The sequence below is a fragment of the Megachile rotundata genome, chromosome 7 (genome assembly GCF_050947335.1).
Source record: "Megachile rotundata isolate GNS110a chromosome 7, iyMegRotu1, whole genome shotgun sequence".
NCBI classification, from domain to species: Eukaryota; Metazoa; Arthropoda; class Insecta; order Hymenoptera; family Megachilidae; genus Megachile; species Megachile rotundata.
Window position 1 is genome coordinate 17,293,916 of NC_134989.1, and position 16,238 is coordinate 17,310,153.

The following is a 16,238-nucleotide window of genomic DNA, read 5'->3' on the forward strand; positions in this document are numbered from 1 at the left end:
TCACGAGTGCGGTGGACGGTTAATGAATGAAATTGTAAACACTGTACATTAAATGTAAACGCTCGGTTCTCTGCGGTTTGGAAGCATACGTAAAGTTTATGTCTCTGTGGCAGGAGATGATCGTTTACAGTCGTTGTCGGTGTTCAGAGACGTTCCGTCAAAAAGACTGGGTGCCAGAATCGCTTGGTCCGGAAATCAGGAAGGAAAGTCAAGACCGAGCGTCGCGATTAATATGCTCGACGCGTTGCGTCCATTATCCAGCGGTTCGCGACACGTTTCTCGAGTAAACACTCGTTTCCTGTGCGCCTTGCTAAAAGCTCGGACCCCTCTGAACCTTTTTAATTCTCACTTTCACCCCGGTCTGTCGCGGTCGCGAGAGGAAACGCGCCGCCGTGGGTTTACTTAAAGAAAAAAAAGGAAGGAAAAAGGGAAAGAGAAGAAAAGCTCTTGGTGGTTGAGCACGCGGATGGCTGGGGTGGTGGTTGGCGACGCGAAGAGCGGGTAGACTCGACTCGACTCGACTGTACTACTAGACTCGACTCGCAAATGGAAATTGGTTGCAAAGGAATATTTACTGCCGCCGCTGGCCTAGGTGAAAAGCTGTAACTTATGTGGTGGAACGCAAAAGGGAAGAGCATAAAGAGAAATGCACCGACTCGGGACGCGCGAAAATTATGGCACCGCGATGCGTTCGAGGGATTCCTTGGACTGGCGTTTGTCTTGTCATCTTCTTCGAATCGTTGAAGAGAATTTCATTTTAACCAGAGGAATCTTTTCCTCGTCTGTTACGCGTTACACCGTATTAACGCTTTACACTCTCTTTTACGTACAGGTCATTTATACAGCTCTGATTTAAATATCTGTTGAATTTAAAAAGTATCGGATTATTTTATCATCCCTGTTATTTTTTTTGCAATCAATGGTTTCGAAGAGTGCTTCGTTTTATTTAAAGCTCTAACCAGAAAGTGGTATAGATACGTTTCGGTATTAAAATCGGAACGCAGTTTTTCAAATACAATTCTGGGTTCTCTATGCCCGATTTTTTACAGTTAATACCGTTCGAGACTATTGGGCGTGAGCTGTATTCAACAGAAAAATATTCCCAACGTTTCGCCAGCATTGCAGCCAGCTTTATCAAGGCCCTGATAAAGCTTTATATAGTGGCCGTGTTCGTGTTCCGGATCATTGAGCAATTGACTGATGTTTTCAATTGCTCAGTTGATCAATTAAAAACCGGGAGGACGGCGATCGGAATAGGATTGACGAGTTAACCCGTATTTCCGTTGATGTTGCTTGCATTTCTCATTACTTCTATGGTCCGCTGCGAAAGATAACATTTGCATTTAGCCAAAATGATCACTCTGAATGAAACGATAAATCCAGAATGTCGTGATTTTAATGCGACTAAAAGCTAAAAATGAAGTTGCTTGAACGGGAAGCTCGTGTCCGCGACACTCCATGTACACCGTAAGCTTTTACATGCAAAACATTGCTATATACGATGGTAGAAACGGGGGATGAAGTACTTAGAACGCGCATCATACGCTCGACACATTGATCGATGGAAGAAGGCAAGCCAACCAGGGGTATACGGGAAACTAAAGGTACGAAGATAAATTAATACCGCGGAATTTCTGGGAGTTAGAGGGAAACTCGTGGTCGAGCTAGTTCGTAGTTGCTCTTCCTCCCTCCTTTTCTGTGCTTCCCCACCCTCTTCTTCTTCCGTTCACCGAAGCCGAAGCCGTGCCACTAACTCGGTCTCCACGCGAAGCATGGATCACCAACGAAGCCCCTTTCGAATCGAATTGCAGAGCAACTCCGAGAGTCGCGGATATCGCGTCTAGTTATGTCCGGTCCTTCCAGTTACGGGCTTGTTCCAGACTCCCCAACTCCTGTTCGATAACTTTGGATTTCATTAGGCTGGTTAATAAAGCTCGTTATCCTGGCTGCGAGTTAATCGGTTGGAAAGTGGATTATAAGGGACACGCGTACAACGGTATTTGCATGTAGAAAAATTCGAGCACCCGATCGAAATTCTACAAAATATTGAGAAAATTCGTCTGAATTGGTCTTTGATAGTAACGTTTTAACATCTTTTTACGATTAATAATCGTTTAAAATCTCGGTAGCCTACGGATGAAAAGAATGGCTCGCGTTAAAGTCGATTGTTTGACCTCGTTATCGATCAGAGTCGAGCATGTTTATTTTCCAGAGGAAGAACTAGCCTATTTTAACAAGAATCGAGTAGGACGAAGATGGCCGATAAAAAGTCGGACTCAAGGACAATGATAAATGACGACACCGGTACATAACTAAGAAGAAAGAGAGCGCAAACTTTCCGAGTGTTCGACAAGTATTTTTCGCGTTTGCCTTCGACGATGGTTGAAAAAATGGACCAATCGCGACGTAACGCGGACGATCGAGCACAGGGGACGTAAAAGTCGACGGAGAAAACAAAAAGAATCGACGGAAGAGAAGTGCTTCGTCGAATTCGTTAATCCTATTGGCCAGTAGTCCTTTGTGGCGAGCTTCGAAATTAAATTTCCGGTCTTACGGAATCCGAAGAATCCTTTGGCGGTCGTCGGGCCGACGGTAATTCGATCAGCAATCACACAGAGGTCGTTCCAACCATCTCGTCTTTCTTCCTACGTGACGGCATGCCACGCGACTGGCTCGCGTTCCTCGCTAAATAGACTTTCTTTTTCTTTAAATAGATTTTATTTTCAAATATCGTGACTAAAATTCTATTAGCTCGTCCGACAAGATAGCACCGATCTCTTTTATCGGCGATTATCCGAAAATGTGAGAAAGCATAGACAGTGTTCTCGTTTCAAGCGTTTCAAAAAGCACGATACAAAAACATTGTAACGTTTCATGTCCATTACATTCGTAAAATCTGGAAACGTTAGTGAGCTGGATCACCGAGTTAATTAAACGACCTCGAAACCCACTCGATTTTGTTTGGACACAATGGATACGTCGACGAAAAATTCGCGGTAAAAAAAAGCAGCGCAAAAATGCACTGTGTATATTGAAAAATAAAGAATTGACCTCAAAAAGCGGTGGAAATAATATAACTGCACGCAGAAGCCAGCTTTTGTATAAAATGTAACGAAGTTCATCGAAAGTCGATTGCTGGAATTTAATTTAATTTATGACCTTTATAACATTGAAACAATTAGAAACAATCTGAATTATTTTTGTGACGCGAATGTTTAGATCATGTTAAATCAGAATCTCGGGGAAATGAAGTCCAGTAAACAATGCGGTACGTCAGGTATTTATTAATTTGCGAATAATTCGTGTAACGTAAATGTATGAGCATATACGCGTCGTCGTCACTGCGTCAGCGCAGTTGCGTGGTTGTTCCACTGAATTGCGCGTCGAGGATGCGCAGTGACTGTAGTAGTGTCAGTCGCGCGCGAGTCGTGCAGCGAGACGCACACGTGTCTTTTATTCATTAGCAAGATACAAGAGTATGTCTGTCACGAAAAATTAATGTTAAACACCCTGATTATTTTATTACTTTTTCTCGTAAGATAAGGAATACAAAAATTGGGGAAACATTAGTCTCCCATATGATATCTTCTTGCAGTTCCTTGGCCGAAGAAGCTTTTTCTCTTTGCTCTATTTTTTCAATTTTGTCAGTGTTTCACGTTCAACCTAGTGTCTATCCAAGTTGAACAATAACGTCTAATAGTTGACCGTGTTACCGCGATTTCCAAGCGGAGAAGGAGGAGAGCATTCCCCTCGGACGAACATAGAAATATCATCGCGAAAACGGTGCACGACCAAAGACGAATCGGGTAAACAAAATTATCAGAGACACGGGGTTTGCGCGCGGAGAATAAATTTAGATTCAACCGATTGTTCGATTCAGGAGCGTAGGATTGGCTCGACGAAGACTACTGTTCTGGTTTCGCGGTTCGCGTGTACCGCGTCGCGAATAATCTTCTCGGCGAACTCCCCAGGGGCAAGAAGCGAAACAATATTTTGGCAAGCTGCTCCCTCGTCCCACAGTCGACTGACTCTCCGGGCGTTCGTGGTTTGCCTTCGAACTCGAGCAGGAAAGCGAACAAGGTTACCCGAAGGATTTGCATATTTCTATTTACGAGACCGAGCGGATCCGAGTTTCTCGCTCGGTTTTCCATCAAACGTTCCGCGTTACCTCCAAAAAATTCGCCGGTTCTACGTTGCGAACTTCGCAGCCGTGCCTCGAACAAGATTTCCCAGAGTTTGTTATCTCGTTGTACCCGAATCCACGCTGATATTCACTTGTTTGTCGGTTACGTTACTGGATCGTCGAGAGTTAAGGCGCAGCTCCGGTTTTCGTAGCTACTCCGACACGATAATTGTAATTTCACAGCGTTCACTGACAGGAAGTTGATTTCGTCAGAAGCCGATGGCAAATTTGTCGAAACGGGAGTAGATTATTTATCGGTACACCTGATACCTATTTCTAACGGTACACCGTTTAGATTAGTCTACAGTGGTTGGTACGTAGGTGGTACCGTTCAGAGGGGACATCGATTTCCTGGCGAGCGATTCGATGCTCGTACACGGTTCCTCGCATACAAGAGCTCGCGCGCTGTCTGTCATGTGCTGCACGTACGCGTGCACCTTTGCGTGCATTATTAGATGACCGACGTGTATTTCGCCAGAAGGCAAATAGAGATGGAATTATTCCAAAGCTGGCTAACCTACGGTGACTATGCGTTCTCACCCTTACCAACGTACGTTGCAACCGACGTATATTCCAGCGAGTCACTGTGTGCGTTCACACGTAAGAGTTCCGCACAGGCTGGGACTAATATCGCCGGATAGATTTCGCTAAAATTAGAACCGACGTCGAGCCAGCCCGAAGGGTTACCATTTCGTCTACGTTCGTTCGCCTTCGCCTATGATCTTCGAGTAAAATTAGAGTCTCGATCATTCCTATCTTTGTACCAAAGGTAAAGAACCTTCCCGATGCCGAAGCCGGCTCGTTATTGTTACCGCAAGATTAATATCTTCTCAAAATTGAAGGCGATCCAGCGTCCGCTGTTGAGTCTGTCCGTTGAGACTCGAATACGCTAAATTCTCGTTGTATCGCTTTACATGGATTTCCACGTCGTAAGCACAGGAATTCACGAAGACCGTAGAATGCCATTGCAAATCCTCTGTTGAACGCTAGATTGGTACGTGCTGTTGCGTTGCAGCTGCTACGCGCTGTAATCGTTACACCCTATAATGCTGCACGTTGTAATTCCCATGCGTTATAAACGTTACAAATTGTATCGTTAAGCGTTATAATCGTTACGAGTCTCGAATGTTACGTGATATAACACCTGCACTCTGTAATCCCTGCGCGTTGTAATCGCCGCGCGCTGCAATCGCTACGCGTTGTAGCTCCACGCATCCAACTGTATACGCGATTCCGCAAAACCGCCACAATATTGAACCGGTTAACCTTTCGGTCAACTCGATATATCTATTGGTAATTTCAACAATTTTTCGTTGCTGCCCATCGGTGATTATATAACGAGAGACCTACATATATACGTATATAACATGCATGCTTCCCAAAAGTGTTACGTAGCCGTAGCAATTTTTCCAAATATTATTTTTCATTCCCTAGTTTGTTGGCAGAGAGCTCGTGTCCCTGTTGGTATCCGACAATTAAATGCTCGTTTCTAATGGTAGTAGCAGGCAATCGTAGAAGCTTGTACGGCAGGGAACAATTAAATTGAAACTGGACTCGGGTAGATTTTCTGGCGTGTCACGTTCTACGAGTACGACTGTACTCGCTCTTTGGAGACACTTTTCACGAGACCAACGAGCGGACGATTAGATTTCGAGCCGCAGTTTTCCAGATCTTTCGTGCTCCTTCGAGGGAACGTTACGTTCCTGTCTCCCAAACGTACCTTTACCTAACGTTTCATGGGAGAGAGGAAAGGTAAAAGTTAACGCTTCACGATATTCCGTGTTTAGTTAATGGAGCTTTTTATTTGGTACCTTGCACCGTAAGCATAATTCTTCATAAATTGCACGAACGATGGATATAGTCGAGTCGATAAAGCATAAAACGTGATTTCGAATAAGTCGATGGATAACACCGTGAGGGATGGATCTTGAGAAATCTGTTTATTTTTAACGAAGTCTGGATTAGCGAGCGGATCGATGATCGTCAAGAATCGTTTCTCGTTAAATTACTCCGGATGCTTGTTTAATGCCGAAACGATGGCAATTCGAAGGACGTTCGTTTAAAGTTTAATACAACGCTCGATTTAGATCCCGTTACCCCCGTCCGGTTCTCGATCATTACAGCTTTATGTAGATTTATGGTACGTCGTATTTTATTGGCGGATATCGGCGAAGTTGTATTTATTCGGTGAACGATAGTGTGTACCGTGCTTTGCCGTGCTCGTTCCTAAGGGAGGTCGAGGACTCTCTCTCTCTTTTGCTTTTTCTTCCTCTTCGTCTCACCGACAGTCTCCTCTCGCCGTCTCTGTCCCACTCGCGTGAGTAGAAAATACTGGCATGACATTTATATTAAACTCTGCAAAACTATCGATCCACGCGCGTATATATAACCCAGCGTCTTTCCACGCAAATACATATTTATTTTTAAAATTTTCTGCTTTACAGCTTGATCGTCCTGTACCGCCTTCGATCTTCGATCGATTCTTCGACTTTTGTTCCTTTATCCGATGCCAGAACAACTTTTCCCTGGTTTTTAACCTTTCGATCGACGGATACAGGGCCACTTTGACCACGACGATGTCGTCCTGTCGAAGTGGCTGTTTCTTAAAGTGTCCGCTTACTTTTCAACAAACGATTCAAAGTTCGCTATGCAACGAACATTGTTATCTGTATAAGCGTGCTTTGCTCGACGATATCAGAGTGGCACGTTTCGCTATAAATAAGCAACGTCGAAACGATTTGTTCATGAATATACAAGATACCTCGGGAATCAAAATGACCCTGTATCCGAAAGGAGATGCAGTCGGTTCACGCCGTGTCCAACTGGGTGGTTCGTTTAAAGTGCGGGTATTTAGCAATTTATGGCTGGTTGTCGTAGCCGGAAACGCGTTTCTGCGACGGAACTGCCGGCTGGTTGAGCCGCGAACATCGCATTAATGTCGACCAACCCAATTTCCTAGAAAACGCAACGGACGAATTCGAGCGGATAAACTACGGCGACGCGAGTAACAATGCTCGATCTCTGTGAGCTACTATTTCGAAATAATAAAAGGGAAACGTTTTTTCTCTCTCAACGTTATTTTGTCGTTGTTGTTGTTTTATCCTCTGCGAGTGACATTTGTTTTAATGCTTTACAACGGTGCCGCTCTCCCTCGTCATTCCAATTTGACGTAATTCACGGTCGTTTGTGCTTTTACCGCATTCCTTTTTGTTCCCGATGCTTTTAGTATTATAACTAGACACTTGCGGCTACAATTTCGTTTATTCGAGATCCAATTTTCTTATATTACCGAATATCGTTAGACGGTATTCCTTGCTTCCAGAAACGGTGGTTGAAACGTGTCGGGAATGTGTCTCGTTGACGGCGAGTGCGGAAAGTAGTATCGAGGTAGCAAGAGACAGATTACGTCCAGACGACGGATCATCGGTACGACGTCGATGGTCACGAACGAGTCGAAATCGTTACAAGAAGTTGTCCCCGTGCTTATCTCGCGACGTCGATTAGAGATCGTTCGATGGCCTTCCGCTCAACCCCTATTATCTCCGTCTGATTGTGGTTGAACGTCGTGGACGCTGTCACTCGTCGATTAAACTCGGATACAATAGGATTTCCGAAGTCTTCTGGGACCGAGAGACTTTGCCGCTGGACTTTCGAGGTTTTCTCTTTTGTCCGTCGCCGGCCACTCGGTTCTCTCTTTCTCTTTTCTCATTTACACCCCTGGAAAAACGCGTAACATTCCCGTGTTCGATACCCTCTCGCTGTCCCCCGACCTTCCGCTTCGAACCGCCTGCTTTCGGTCACGCGATCGCTCTTGCGGGAATTTTCCTCGGCTGTAAATTGCAAAAGTTCCAGCTACGGGGTTCAGCTATCCCTGCCGAAACTAACTGTTGTTTCTTCTTCTTTCAGATCTCAAGGCATCCCTCTGGATCCGGTAGGAGCACACTCGCGGGGTAAGTTCTCTTTAATAATCGCGTCGCCGCCCTTCGCACGCGATTCTTCGCTCTTGTCTGCTTCTCGAGAAAGAGTTCATACTTTTAATTATCCGTATCTTGGCTATTCATTTCTGTCGGCACCGCTCGAATAATTCTCGCGATCCCTGAACAAATACTGTTCGTCCGTTTCGAGGAATCGTATACTTTGAGCGATACATCATCCTCCTGGCTGGTTGCTCCCAAGATAAATTGGTCGAACGTATTTGCGAGAGCGAGAAACGTGTCTGGAACATTGAACTTGAACGTAAGCAACGCGTTGAACGTTATTTAGGGGTTGCGGAGCACTCGTTTCATCGCGATCCGGACAAAAGCTTACGTGGGTCTAGAGGGTCGAACGACGCCCGGTTAACGGCTCGCATTGTGTCTGACCAGGCAAAGGGGGATCAGGTGTCAAAAGCTACTCTCGAACCCCTTGCTCTGTCTCGTTATTATCCATTACGCGAGGCGCGCGTCGTCGTTGCATTTGTCTTCTTCTTTTTTCTCGCGACGCATCGAACCGTTCTTCCGGAAAAGTTCTCGATCCAGTTGAAGTTTCGATCCAACCTTGGAAAGTCCATGGAAACGCAGCGTCTCAGGATAATCGAGAAGTTTCGTTCGCGCGTTCCAAGCAGCATGCTGAGCGAAGCACAAAGTCTTAGCTAGATAACGGAGAAGGCAACGAGGCGGGAAATTTTCTCGACCTACCGAAAACTTTTCCATTCTTCGCCGATTCTGAAGCAACGTCTATGGCCTGTGTTTTCCGCGATGAATATCGCGAGAAAAGTTTATGGAAGCAACATCTAGACAGCCGGCGAAACGGACGAATGCGATAGACGCGTTCGTTAACGCTTCCGGTACGATGACCCGTGAAATTTCAGCGGTCCCTTTGATCCGCTGAAGAATCACGCGGTTGAATTATTAATGCCCGTATGCTGGCATGCATACATGCATAGGTTTATGTTAATTGCGAGGTCACGGGTTTGCTCGCGAAAGATTACAAAAATATTTCTAAATCACGGATTTTATTTTCGTCTCTTTTTAAACGAAATTTTTCGAATTAACACCGTATCGCTTTAAATCGGGAAAAACGCTCTTCCACGAACGTCACGAAATCCATTAGAGGATCTAATTTTAAGTTTTAAATTGACACGAGGCGAACTCTATTTTACGACGTTTCGATATGCAACGTAATAATAAACGAGGTCCCATAGCTATTTTTGCAAGCGTCGCCGTTTCTTGCTCCCGACGACTCGAATCGCGAGCGATAAATCGTAATTATTGCCTTCTATTTCCGCTAAAAATTAATTGCTCCAAGAACGGATCTTCTGACAGCAGATTAATTTTAGCTGACGCTGGTATCTTCGCCTGCGGGAAAACAATGGCACGACAAAGCTCGAGATCGCGAAAGTCGATATTTTCGGCAAAAGTATAAAAAATAGGGGAGCAACCGTTCCGTTTAAGAAACGTACAGATTTTTGGAACGGACAACCTGACCCAGGTAGAATACGTTTGTTCGAACATCTGTGAAACGATATACCGCCACGGAGAAAATGAATAAATTAACAGCGGAGCACTTCCTAGTTTTCGCCCGCGCGGTAACTTGCGCGTACTTAATTAAATTTAACGCGGTGCTTGGTCCAGGCTTTCGCTCTCGGACTTTGCGTGCCTTTCACGGAAGTCGGTCGCCGGGAGTTGTTCAACCGACGTTGGTCCAACGATGTCGCTTAAATATTTAATCTCTCGGAACACCGTAGCTCGCAAAAGGCGCCAACTTTGAAAGTCACACAAATCGAATTACAAATCCGTTTGCAGAATTTTCGAAGGTACTTGCCAAACTCGAACGGCGAACCTACATCGACGGGATAATTGTACGCGTACCACGTGTTCCCTAAGAGGAATTAAAGCGATCCTGCGCGAAATATCTCGGGCACCGCGGAAAAAAGTGGGAGCGGAACGAATACGTCTCGGAAGAATCCGTTTCGCGAGGCGAACGCGAGAAATCTGTTAGGCGAAAAGGGGGAAAGGGAGAAAACGAAACGCGGAGAGCGACAGTCGGAGAAGGAAAAAGGCAGATGACACGAGGGACACGAGCAGGGCACCTTTGGAAGTCGTTACGAGCTTGGATGCCGCCCTTCCGCCCGATCAATATTGCGTTGGTGGGGCCGAGGCAGCGGCAGCCAGGGCGAGGGACGTCAGGGGGTTGTCGGCGAGGGTGAACGAGCAGGCAGAGCGGAGGGAAGGTATCCGTGGACGAGCAGAAGGTGGAAAGTTGTCCTGGCGGGGTGTCGAGGGGACGTTCGCCGGGAGAAGAGGGGTTGAGAGAGAGACGGTGGGGGTCGTTCGGTGGGGGATGCGAGCGGAGGAGCCAGCACTGTCATGGCGGCGCGCACCACCGCCAGTCAAGCGGTAGCTGAAACTACTTCCTTGCGGCGCGTGACGCGTTGTTCGCGACTTTCCCAGGGAAATTAATCGCGATCGTCGGCTCGCGAAGGATCGCGGAGTGCTCGAGGATTCGACCGGCGGAGAAAACGGACGCGGAAAAGTCCGCGGAACCGCATAGCCGTGGGTGCGCGCGATCATCCGGCGCGAGCGACTCTCGTAGCCCGTACGTCGCGTCGCAGTCGTGGCTTCGCGGCTCTCTCGAGAGGAGCAGGAACCGTGTTTCGCGTGTCCGCTCGACTTGGACGTTGTTCCAACGTTGGAACGACCAGAGACGAACTGGAACGGGTTGTCGGACGGTGCCGTGAACTGTGGTGGCCACGTTCGAGTAATACGTCGTCCACGGGTGGTTATCGGTGTCGGTGCTGCTAGAACGAAATCGTATCGACCTCGAAACTCGCTGCGACGAAGGTCGATTGGCTCGAACGCACGGTGATCGAGGAAGAGCGAATTCGCGAGACGCGAGGGTGAATCGATGGTGCACGCGAAATCGTGTCGCGATCAGTTCGTTGGGTGGTAGCACGCACGATGTCGCGGCGCGATGCGTCACGTGACTGAGGAGAAACCAGAGAACGAGGACGAATAGTGCGAACCGAGAGGAGAAGAACCTACGGAGTTTCGCGAGATCCGACCAGGCTGTCGTCGAGATCGTGGAAAACAAGACGGAGGTGGCCGCCGCGAGTCGATCTCTCGAGGACGACGAACGCTCGGGGTTAACAATGTCCTAGCGAAGGCAGGAGCTCGTCTAGGCCGATCCCCCTCGTCCTGTTCCGTTTCGTCCAGAAGAACCTTGAATCCCGTTTTCGCTCCCTGACCTCCAACATAGCCAGCGACATCGACTGCTCGTGGACTGACGCACACGGACATACACGTGCACGAGTTACTCGTACGTACACGCCTGGAACACGCGCGTTTGCGTGCACGCGTTCTTCTCCGTCCTCCTTTTTTCCTTACGCCGATTCCTCCCGCCCTTTCTTCGGATCCTGCTTCTCGCGTACCGTTTAATCGTCGTCCGCCTCGAAGCGTGCCCGAAAACAAACGGACCGTTTCCACGCATACACGCGCTTACGCGAATCTCGAGTAGCTGGCAGACGGATAGAAAGACGACTTTCCCGAATTCAGCCAAGTCCAAAGTCCTTAATCCCGTGGGGTGATCCTGGCCCCGCCCGTACGCGAAGGAACCACACCCCGGCCAGAGAAGGAACTCAGGATACAGATTTACCGGGCTCTCTCTCCTGGTAAGCTTCTACCTTCGCAGCTGTTCGCTCTATCTCGACGTATCCTCCCTACTTTCCAGCCTCGCCTCCAGGAAAGCGTGCAACGAGTGATCCGCCGTAACGGAGAGAATACGCGTCGATTCCTGAACGTTGTATCGTTTCTGTGTCACGGTTGTTCCTCCCGCGAACCCTGTTTCCCGTTGTGTCGTGTCTTTGTCCTCCATCCCCCGCTTCCTCCTTCCATCTTGCTGGATTTAATAGCGCACATGGCCTCGTTCCATGCTGGTTGCAAGTTGCACTCGCGTCGCGCAGGTTAGGTTCGGCGCGAAGGGTGGGTTAAGGGCAGCGCAACGATCCGAGAACGCTTCCGGTGTTTAACCGATGGATCCTCGCGATCGTATCGCGATTAGTTCGAAATCGCGCGTTCGTTTTCGTTTCTCGAGCTTTGCCGCTTAAACGGGCAGTCAGCGGAAAGGGAAAGAAAAAAACGGTACCGTATCTTGTCTCGTTTCGAGCAGAATTAATTGCCGTCGAGAAATCGCGCGAGCACCGGTGGCACGCAGCAATTGGGGTAGAAGAGGGTGGCGTCCCGATACGTCGAGGAGGAACGGGTGACTTCGAGCTACGTTAATTGCGCGAACTGCGAGTTTTTTTTTTACCGTGTAGGTGTCTGCACCGTGTTAATTGGCGGTGGGTATCGATCCTCGACCAATTTTCTATACACCGCGCCGGAGTTTAGGTTATACGCTAGCGGTGTTTTAAATCGACTCGCTTCGATACACACCGCGTGCACCGCGATTTTCGCGAACAAGCTAACGGGTTACGCTCGAACAATGGCCAATTTTCAAACCGAACGGAACGAAAAGATTGTTTACCTGTATTTGATAAAATTGATGGAAAAATTACAACTCGTCATCGATTAAGTACTTTGTCTCTGTTTCCGTCGACTAGATTTTTCGTCGAAAAATTTCATTCGCGTCCACGAATCTTTTTTTGCGAAAATCAATGATCTTGTTAAATCGGAGAGACTTTGAAGTCAGCCGTGAATTTTCTGATCGGTGTTCGAGTAAGATACATACAGAGTTGCGGTATAGATCTCTTTGGAAAGATTCTGGAAAGCGATCGAGCGTTTCCATTAGTCTTCGCCGCGAGTCCTTAATAAATCCGTAATTAAAAGTTTCGTGGAAGCGTCGTTCGACGAGGGTGAATCCGATGAAAGACGCCGAGCAGGATCCTCGTCGGTGAAAATGCTTCGGAAACTTGGAACTGAACTCGATCGATCGCGTCAGAAATCGATCTCCAGGAATAGCTCGGGGCACACGCTTGATTTCATAGCTCCTTTGATGTATCCGAGCCAGGAAATGCACGAAGGGCACGTTCACGGTTCGTTGCTCGTAGCCAATCGCGCGAAGAACTCGCTCGCCAGACCCGTGGAATATAATTTACAAACTCTACAACTATCAATTTCGATCAATTTGTGCGTACCGACGACACTTCTCCGTGCACCGTTATTTATGAACGCTGTTACGCGTGGACCGTGCATTTGCGTTCAGGATACCTAACTGTACGCGCGTGCACGACGTCGACGTCGCTTATGTACTTGCTTCTAAAACGGTACTTCCATCGTTAATTCAGTTTTCCGTTTTATGCATTTTATATCGGAAGATGTTGGAGCAACGAGCAATAACGCGCGTACGTACGTGCATGTACGACATACATTCGTCCAGTGACGGTACAAACGGAAAAGAGAAATTCTCGTTCGATTCGTTAAATTGTAAATTAATAAAAATATTTTCCAGTCGTTCGTGCTCGCGATCGAGTACGCTGTCGTTCGTTAATTTAATTACGCCATAAAAATACGAACGTTACAATTCAGCTAAGGGCCATTGGTAACGAAATTATTGCGCGAATCGTTTGCGAGAACCTAACGAGACGAATGTCCATATCTGCGTATAATAAGGATCGAAAGATAGAATAATTTTCTGTCGTTGCTCTGATAGCAGGTTAAATTACATTCACTAAGTGGATAGGTTTCCGCGTTAAAAGTTGCTGGCCGAGCACTCTCATTCATTATCGGATTAGTACTTTTAACACGTCGAAAATTTATAATCACGGTGGTACGAGAACTAGTTCGACGAATCAATTACTTTATCGTTTCGTAATTTACATCGACGCGCGTTTAACCGTGTAATTTAATTACGCGAGAGGTTAATCCGATGGTGTATAGGTAGTACGGGTGTTCGTACACTTGAAACGAGACTCGATAATATTTTGACTAACAAGAATTTCCGAGTAAATTTGACGAATCAGTACCGGCTAAATAACCCTGGGTTTGATAAACGCGCGTACAGTATTTAGTTATCTATTTTGCGCGTCGATTCGACGCGAGCGATAGAAATTTGATGATTTTCGATACATATAATGTATCTATAACCAGAATGTTGTAATAAAGCCTTGTATATAAACAATTTTCGATACTCCGTTATCGAGGAACAATTTGTTCATGAATTTATAAAATTTCAACCGTAAGCCTGCTCCAATTTTCTAGCAATTATTTCGCCGACAATAAATTTTTACCTCCCTTCGGAAATAATTTACAGACCTAACAATTGCAATCCCGGTTCGCGATATGAATTAGAACAAATATACTCGAGCACAGAGGGGCGAAGGTGTATTTGAGAAAAAAGCAATTTGAGGGCGGAAGTTTGCAACTCGCACCTCGATTTAACTCGAAACGAACGTTGTTCGATCGATCGAGGGTGTGCGCACGATTTGGTTGTCCTGGAAGAGGGACGAAAAATTCCGTCGATATCGCGAAAATTCGTACTCGATCTGATACATACGTGCGGTACGGAGGCGTTTTAATTCGAATTGTAAATGAAGAATCCCCGGGGTGTGATACGCTCGAGGAGAATTAACCCTTCCGCCGTGAACGACGTTGTTGAAAATCGATTATTTAGGGCAAAAAGTATATGTACATACTTACTTGGTTATTGAGATACCTTAATAACGGATACCGATAGCTATGTCGTTCAAATTTTAATACGAATATCTTCCAAATATTATAGAAGAAACTCGGCGATGAAAATTCTGCGGTAGCTAGTAGTATTAGTCAGTGTTTGGTCAGACGTCGCTCTCTGGATTTTAAACGAATAATTTCTCGGAGTTTTGCACATTTATTCTCCTACATTTATGCTACGTTCTTGAATTCTTCTACGTTATAATCGATACGAATTAATAGGAGTATCGAATATCACGATTTCAATCGAATTTTTCAGTTTGTGCGCGGTACTTCAAATATACACATGCTGCTTTAATTCTTTCATTCGGGCGGATGAAACCCAGCCCATTTTGCGAGAACGAGACCGCATCGCCGTTTTTCAAGGGGTTCCCGTGTCCTCTGCGCGCTCTGCAATTGCAGAGCAACTAAACGTTTACAGAGGCGCAAGAGGATGGGGTTTTGAACGAAGGCGAAGAGAAAAATGTATTGTTGCTAGCGGCGTAGCGCTTACGAGGGTTCTGTGAACGCGTTGTTTTTTCGCTGACGTAATTCTCGTTTAACCTTTTTTTTTCCTATCGGGGGTGAGTGTATTCGCCACCGAATGTTCGCCGTGCATCAAGGGGCGTAAATTAACAGGGATAAAACAGAGTAAACGCGACGGAGAAAATTGAATAAAAACTTGTGACATAATGAATTTACTTGTCATCCGTTCTTCGTCGAACGGTAACCACCGAGATGAAACGAAGGAATGGGTGAAAGCGGAACAAAGGAAAATAAATACAACAGAATAAATAGATTAAGTGAAATCTTGAAGAGACAAAATTTGCTTACAAGTACGGAAAGAGAAAACGATGTACTAGCGGATCGTGTTCGACTATCGTGCCATTCGCAGTTCGGGGGTTAATCAAACAGTGCCGTAACAAAAAGATCGATTCCTCTTGACGCGATACGATTCTCCAGCGAAATTCTAGTAGTGCCAATAATGTTCGCGATCGAATGGACAAAAAAACCGTGCAACGGGCCACAACAGAATCGTGTAACCTTTGAATCTCGCGGTTACGTATCTCCATTACTGAAAGCTATTGCCAGCCTCGAACGAAAGTAGAGCAAGGAAAACCGTGTTTCCATCGAACTTCATTTACCAATTGATTCAACGTATCGACGAGTAAAGCCCGGACAGACGCAATGTCCGTTAACGAGGATTTTAAGAGAAATTTAATCGCTCTTCCGGCATAGTTTCAGCCTCATTGTTGTCGACTGCCTTTTATAGAGTCCCGGCATCAAGTACACGGTCTACTGGAGGAAATTAATCGGTAAATCATGCAATCGTACCCGCTCTCTCATTTCTCTTCCACTGTTCTACGCGATTCGTCGACGACATTTCCATCCTTCCCTATTATTAATCCGCTCATCTCGCGATTCAACGC

The 16,238-nt window shown here is 46.3% G+C and overlaps 1 protein-coding gene across 28 annotated transcripts in view; it reads left to right on the forward strand.

Moving 5' to 3' along the window:
* The window catches only part of LOC100878007 (protein turtle), a 136,890-nt gene that overhangs the window by 56,013 nt on the left and 64,639 nt on the right, over window positions 1–16,238 (forward strand). For 24 of the 28 annotated variants that reach the window (XR_013038725.1, XR_013038723.1, XR_013038722.1 and 21 more), the window contains exon 3: window positions 8,090–8,133. The exons of 3 other annotated variants lie outside the window; for them this stretch is intronic. The gene's annotated coding sequence lies outside the window, so the exon portion shown is untranslated. Of the gene's footprint in view, window positions 1–8,089; window positions 8,134–10,553; window positions 11,832–16,238 lie in introns of those variants that run through there. One more of the 28 variants, XM_076533489.1, reaches the window with a different exon arrangement.